At 39.0% G+C, this 7,500-nt stretch overlaps 1 protein-coding gene across 2 annotated transcripts in view; it reads left to right on the forward strand.

Moving 5' to 3' along the window:
* The first annotated feature begins 5,147 nt into the window (after window positions 1–5,147).
* The window catches only part of LOC122262752 (Bromodomain containing 7/9), a 26,734-nt gene continuing 24,381 nt past the window's right edge, over window positions 5,148–7,500 (forward strand). The window contains exon 1 of one of the 2 annotated variants that reach the window (XM_086543447.1): window positions 5,148–5,286. The gene's annotated coding sequence lies outside the window, so the exon portion shown is untranslated. The remainder of the gene's footprint in view (window positions 5,287–7,500) is intronic. The other variant, XM_086543448.1, reaches the window with a different exon arrangement.

A 7,500-nucleotide genomic window follows, 5' to 3' on the forward strand; every position in this document is an offset into this window, starting at 1 on the left:
TTAAAAAAAAAACATCTCAAAATCGCACATCAAATCCCGAGAAAATGCAAATGAGCTCATCTACAGATATGCTAGGATATCCAAGCCCCTGACTTCACACTGAAATATGAGTTCACCTGCTCGCTTACGTCTTACGCGAAATCTTATTACAGCAAGAGGGAGGGAATTGAATGACTCATGATTGAGCAGTATGCTGATTGCATGTTTCGTTTACGGAACCGAGCTTGTCTGCCTCTCTACCAGAGGCAATTCACAACAGCTCCTTGTACGAGGATGGCATCACGTATTATGACGGTCATTAGACTATTCTTACTCAAATCGCGTCCCTGTTGTGATCTGTTTCTAGGATTGTTCCGACTCATTTATGAAAAGGTGAAAAGTTGCTACCAAGAGCCTGGACGCAGAGTATTTTAACACCAAATGCCGAAGACAAATAACCCAGGGGAATAACAAGACCGATTCCGTAACTAGCTGTTTTTTTTTTTCTTTTTTTTTTGCAAAACTTTCGAAAAATCATTACAAATCGGCTATTATTTTAGAATAAAGGATTAAATATCGACACTCTATTATAGATTTATGCCAACAAGAGTGTTTCAAATTGTATAACAATATTTCTTCAAGTCTCAATTCTGTTTTGAAGTCTGCATTTGATACAGCTAATGGCAAAAAAACCCTACACGAACTACCCTGATGGAATCGGGGGACATATAGACGGTGGTCAAGGATACTTCAAAAAGGGCAATCAGCCGTATTGTTTCAAGGCACAAAGAGCGAACAGAGGCGCAGTCGCTCGGCACCAACCCTCAATGGGGAAGTACAAGTTAAGTCCCTTGTTATTTAATTAATGTTTGGATAACTCTCTTACCAGACGTTTTTAAAAAAAACAAGCCAATCCACATCAGAAAAGCTATGCGACAATTAATTTGATTCATGCTAGAAATTAAAGACGGTGTATGCACTGCGGACAATAATGACGTCTGCAATGAACTGGGATTGATTTTGTCATAAGTAAGGACCAAGATATATACAATACTGTAAAAGACCGATTAGCAGTTCAATAATAGAGGTTATAGTATAGCGCAGGTTGAGTCATATCGATATCCGGAGTAAATATTAAATATTCCACCTACGGCCAAGATGTGAGGTGACAATCAAAAAAATGAAGAGTAATTAGCTGCCTTACGAGCAGTTGCTGGCATTAATGTAACTTCGGTGGCAAACATGCGAATTGTAAGAATGATGTACACAGCTTACATAAGACCCCTCATTGATTATGCTGCACCTGCTCTAGTAACACAATCATCCCGAACAATTAGAAGGCTAGAAGTAATGCAAAATGTGGCAATGTTCCAAACAAAGGTTTGGAACATGAGGAAAGAACTCGGATTGCATTACTGATAGGATCACAGAAATCAACACAATGACAGCAATAAAATAATTAAGATCGCCAGATGACAGTATAGCCAAAGAATCCCTGCTGAATTGCCTTTCCACAGGGCACCACAGACTGCTGGGTCAACAAAACATCTCAAGCTTCGAGCCATAACATTCAGAGTTCTTTCTGCAAAGCATCCCTCAAAATCATTTCCTTCTTCCCGCCAGGGAATAAAACACATCCGAAATCATCAAAGCAAGTTCCCTCCAAAACAGCAAATGAAAAAACCCCACTTGAAAGCGAAAGTAAGTGAAATGTGAATTCTGGAAACAATTCATGGCTTAAGGCAAGACTATAGATTAAAAAAAACAACTTATTTTCATTTCACTGATGGATCGGGAACTTCAGCCACAGGTACAAACCCATGCGCTGCAATCGTATGCGATGCCGCCCTGCCACTGGAAAGATTAGATTCAGTACCTCAACAACTGGCGTCCATCCTCAGGTAAGCTTTACTTGTTACTCTCATCATAACAGACGTCCCACTGCTCACTCATGTTCTAAACTCATACGGAGATTATGAAAAACACGGGAACTCGTGTCAACAAGCCAGCATTAGGTTAAAAGATTGTGTCTAAAGATGGAACCACCAAATACTGTTATGTCCCATCACACATAAATCTAGATTACACGATAATGGCTGATGTCTGTCTAAATCATGCAGCATTGGGATACTATTGAGTATGACATTGGTGTAACGACTGAGCATGTACATAAAGTCATCAAGAAAAAGTTCTCTACTCAGGAGCTGAAAACCGATAGACATTCGATTCGATTCAGCAAGACTCAAGCAATCAATCATTCACCATAACGCGTTGTCCAGACAAAGCAAAAGGATAAGAAACAGCGTGATGTATGACGCAAGGTTATGGCTTGGCTAACAAAGATTACTGGGAGTATAGTGTTTCAACATTGCTTGAGGGAACTGAATTTTCTAGCTGTGCATCACCTTAGCACAACCCCTGAACATCACTTTTGTAATGATATATCCTCTAATTAAATTGTTTCGTGAAAGGATTGAACATGAAACATTATACAGTATTGCAGAGGACGGCACTTTATCAGATATATTACGTAAACACAAGAACTTTGCCTGTGATAGATAAACTTATAAGGCCTTTCTAATTGATTACATCACTACTATGTGCTTATTATAGCCGCTTGTCCCTAGCATAATCTAGGACAGGGTTGCAAAATTTTGCCTCACCAACAATGTAGTCTCCAAGAATCGAACATGAACTTTACAAAAATACTCATGTAAGGATAGTTTCCTATGCTATACATGTGGTATACACTGTATATTATATGTTAAGTAATGATTAAACTTTTCTAAATGCCTCTTTCTCTCACTCTTCCCCCCCTTCTCTTTCTTCTCTCTCTCTCTCTCTCCTCTCTCACTCTCTCCTCTCGCTCTTTCTCTCTCTTTATATCTATCATCACTCGCTCTCTCACTCCTCTCTCTCTCGCCGCTCCCCCTTCCCTCTCTCTCTCAATCTCTCTTCCCTCTCCCCTCGCCCCTCGCTCCTCCTCCACTATCTCTTCTCTCTCTCTCCCCTACTCTCTCTCTCTCCTCTCTCTCCTCTCCTCCTCTCTCTCGCTCATCTCCGCCCCCCTCCTCTCTCTCTCTCTCTCTCTCACTCGCTCTCTCACCCTCTCACTCTCTGCCGTCTCACTCACTCTCCTCTTTTTCTCTATCTATAGAAGCCACTATCTGCTCTCTCGCGCATTTTCTCACCCTCTCGTTCTATCTTCTGTCTATCTCTCGCCCTCTCTCTCTCTCTCTCTCCTCTCATTCCTCTCCTCTCTCTCTCTCTCCTCTCCTCTCCTCTCTCTCTCCCTCTCTCTCTCTCTCTTCTCCACATCTCTCGCTCTTCCTCTCATCCCTCTCGACTTCCTCATCCTCTCCTCTCTCCCTCTCATCTCATCTCGCTCAATCTCGCTCGTCCATCTCCCTCTCTCGACTCTCTCTCCCTCTCCTCTTTCTCTCTCTCCTCTCACTCTCCCCCCCTTCTCCTCTCTCTCCCCTCCTGCTCTCTCCTCTCCCTCCTCTTCTGCCTCCTTTTCTCCCTTGCTCTTCCTCTTTCTCCATCTCCTCTGCTCTCTCCCCCCTCTCCTCTCTCTCTCTCTCTCCTCTCTCTCTCTCCCCTCTCTCCTCTCGCCCTCTAATTTAAAGAAGAAAGATGATAAAAGAGAGAGAGAAAGAAGAAGATAGTAGATAGAGAAGAGAATTGATAGAAGAGAATAAGAGAGAGAAAGGGGAGGGAAGAGTGAGTAATGAGTGAGAAAGATATAGGTGTAGAGATTTGTAATGATTGGTATTTTAGATATGGATTTAGTGTGTGTGTAGAGATTGTTGTGGTGTGAGAGTTTGAATTGTGAGATGTGTGAGTTGTGTGTGTGAGAGTTGAGTGTGGAGTAGAGAGAGAGAAGAGTGAGAGATAAAGAATAGAGAGTGAGAGAGATAGAGAGAGAAAAAGAATAAAGAGAGAGAGAGATGAGAGAGAGAGAGAGAAGAGAGAAGAAGAGAGAGAGAATATAGAGAATAATAATGTTAAATAGAGAATAAGATTAAGGAGAGATTATAATAATAAATATTAAGAAAAAGAATAATGAATAGAGAGAAGTAATGAAGATAGAGTATAGATATTAAGATTAGATATAGAGAAAGAGAGAGATAGAGATAATATGACTAGATGATATAAATAGAATAAGAAAAGAAATAACGAAAAGAGAATAGAGATATATAGATATATATGAATATAATAATATAGAGATATATCATATTATATATGCTAAAATATCAAGATATAATAAGAATTATATAGAAATATAAAGCGACTATAAAATATAATATATATTTAAAATTTCATCTATATATATCAGATAAAATAATATATATAGACTAAGAATTAATATAAGAAAATATATAGCAGCATACTAGCGCTATCGATGTAATCCCTCATCCTCTCCTCTCTGCTCATCTCCTTCTCTCTTCTCCCTTACTTCTCTCTCCTTCCACACACCCTCTCCACTTCACCCTCACTCCCACTCTCTCTCTCTCTCTCTCTCTCTCGTACATCATCGTAAGATGCTTGTTCCAGCTATTATCAATTTCTGGAACAAGTTGTCAAATACTACAGTTCAATTAGATAGTATTCAGGACATTATATACGTCTTTTCGTCAGACTTTGATAATACTGATAATGATAATGATAGTAATGAAGTAATGATAATAATGAGGATAATAATGATACTAATACTAATATTACTAACAATATTGTTAACTGGTACTAGCATATATTTGTTTCTGTATTGTCGTTATATTCACGATAATTAATCTTAATCAATTGAGAAGAAGATTACGAATATTGAACTAAATTTTAGTGATGCATAGTATTATTGATGAATTTGTAGATAACCTACTTATTAATTTAATTATTATAATTTCTTATTGAACAAATGATCATTATCGTTATTGTTATTATAGGAAAAATCCACAAATATTTTTTTACCGCATTCATTTTTTATCCTCGTAATCCCCAGTTGCGGCGAACTTGTACGATTCTGATACAGTACACTTTCTTGGATATTATATTTTATAAAAGAAAGAAATGAAATTGTCATTATAGATAGATAAAACAATACTTTTAAAAAGAATAAAACAAATATCATAAGTATTCAAGATTTCTTATTCATGAACGCTTAAATAAAAAGAAGTTTGAAAAGAAGACAGTAGCCAAAGAGTCGAACGCGAGCAGTCAGACGCCGATACAGTTTGTTGACGCTTCATGTCCTGCATTTCTCTAATTTCGTCAATTTAACTTCTCTTTCACGCTCTTGAACTTATTTGGGTAAGTGTCGAGTGACTCCAAGCGGTTTTTTTTATGCGGTTGTGTGTTAGATTTAAAAGTTGTGGCTCATTTCGACTCGGAATTTAGCGAGAATAGAGATCCAAGCGTCTTTGTTACACTGGTTTCAAGACACTTTGAAATACGTGTTTTTTCCGTCTTATACGCAATATGTGGACATTGATATTAGATACAGTACAAAGTACCGAGATAGGGGCTTTGACTTCAATTTTCACTAGCCAAGCCAATGCTAGTTTCAGTACAGGCTTCCTTCTTGGATTTACCTTTTACAGACACTACTTGCATGTTATTTTACGTTTAATTCCAAATTGGCCTTTGAGGATTAGAAATATTTTGGGGATATATTCGAAGTGGCTCCTTTGGCAATGACAGCTTCCCAAGTTAGTGGAGGATAACCATGATGAGGTCCAGTTGAGGTAAAGCCCCCTCTGGAAGGGAAGTATATAAGATAGGATTAAGCGCAGGCCTAGCTTAAGAAAGGTGTTTGGGTTTGCTTTAGAATTGCCGTGAAATCTAGTAGATGCACATAACCAGATGGCATAAAACCTGGATTTCTGGATTGATGCATCATGTCAGAAACATAGATGCTCCTTATTACATTTCCCAATATTTAGGTATTATTTAGACCTGTGATATTAATTTTATGTAAGAATGATTAATGTTCTTATATATATATGAATACAGTCATGTATAGTGAAAATAATTGGTGATTACTCTCCTATGGGCCACAATTTAGGTAATTAATGTAAAAATATTATTTTTTTGATAATTATTTGGTAAATTTTCCGAATAACGCCGCGTCGCTAAATACCACAAAAGTGGTATTGATGGATTTGATGGACTGGTTATGGATTTGATTTTTATTGATTTTTATTATGATTATGGATGTTCATTTGTTTTTTTTGGATATTTATTTTTTTTTTTTGTGATTACATTTTGGGGATTTGGTTTTCTTCCATTTTTGTTGGATTATTTTTTTTTTTCTATGGATATTTTTTCCTCTTATGTCAGAGATAAAGGTTTGATTTAACCTCTACTATTCATATAGTGAAATTAAATGAGCGCTTGCACCCCTGAAGCCCACTAATCAAGGTCCCGAAGTAGGGGAGGGCATGAAGTAGAATCAGGGAAATTTGCGGGTAAATATGACTTCCGCCATATTGTCGTATAAGCCAAATCTTAACCAATTACCTACCGAACTTTGCATAAGGTTTGAAGTTTTGCCCTAGCCAAAGGGGGGCTTTGCCCCCCCCTGACCCCCCCTTTTTATTTACCCATTGTTCTGGTATTAAAAAAAGGTTTCTGTTGCAGGTAGGATAGCAATTGAAATTAACATGTCTGGCATGGTTTGCCATCCGCGGGGGAGTCGTCGAATGCAACCAAACTCTGCCTTTGCACCAAATCATGCCATTCCGCTGTTGCTGCTATAATGGGTTAAGGCACTTCGTGCTACCTCGTGCTAACCTTCGTGCTACTTCAGGTATCTCGCGTGAAAACCTTAACCCAACTAACCCTACCCACCACACTTTCACTTTCCCGAGGTTTTGGAAGTCAGCCTTTGGCGAAGAGGGAGCTATGCCCCCCTGTGGATCTCCCCCTATTCAGTGCGCACTTTGTGATACTTCTATGATGCGTAATTTAAGTCCTTGTAGATGAAAAATTGCCGCGACAAATACTGACCGGATAACCTCCACCACTGCGCCTCATAATGGAAGACAGTCAACTGAGTCTATCGTCTCATATATTCCTCAGGGATAGGAAACTAGGACCGATGAAATGACGCGACCACTCAATAGAGGGCACTATAGATTTATATTGTAATAAATAATGGTGGGGGAGGATATTGACCATCTGTTGAGAGAACATAACAGCCAGCACATGCAGGTAATTCCTGGGGTGTTGTTTGTCAGCTCCTACAGCTTGGCTACTTTATCCGTTAAATACAGTAAACACGAGCCATGTTTGAAATTTGACAGGGCGAGTGTGGATGGTGGATTCGGGAACTATCTTTTCTGGTGCCCAGGAGGTATGTTGGCACGAAGTTGCCCTAAAAAATGGGGGGGGGGGGTGGGGGGCGAAGACCCCCCTTTTGGAGCTAGGGAATTAAATTTCAAACTCTAGGCAAAGTTACGGTAGGTCATTGGGTTAAGATTTTGCAAGCAAAAATATGCCCCGAAGTAGGACGAAGGTTATAGC

Source organism: Penaeus japonicus, unplaced genomic scaffold, assembly GCF_977035675.1.
Source record: "Penaeus japonicus unplaced genomic scaffold, GWHDUDI00000001_assembly GWHDUDI00000013, whole genome shotgun sequence".
NCBI classification, from domain to species: Eukaryota; Metazoa; Arthropoda; class Malacostraca; order Decapoda; family Penaeidae; genus Penaeus; species Penaeus japonicus.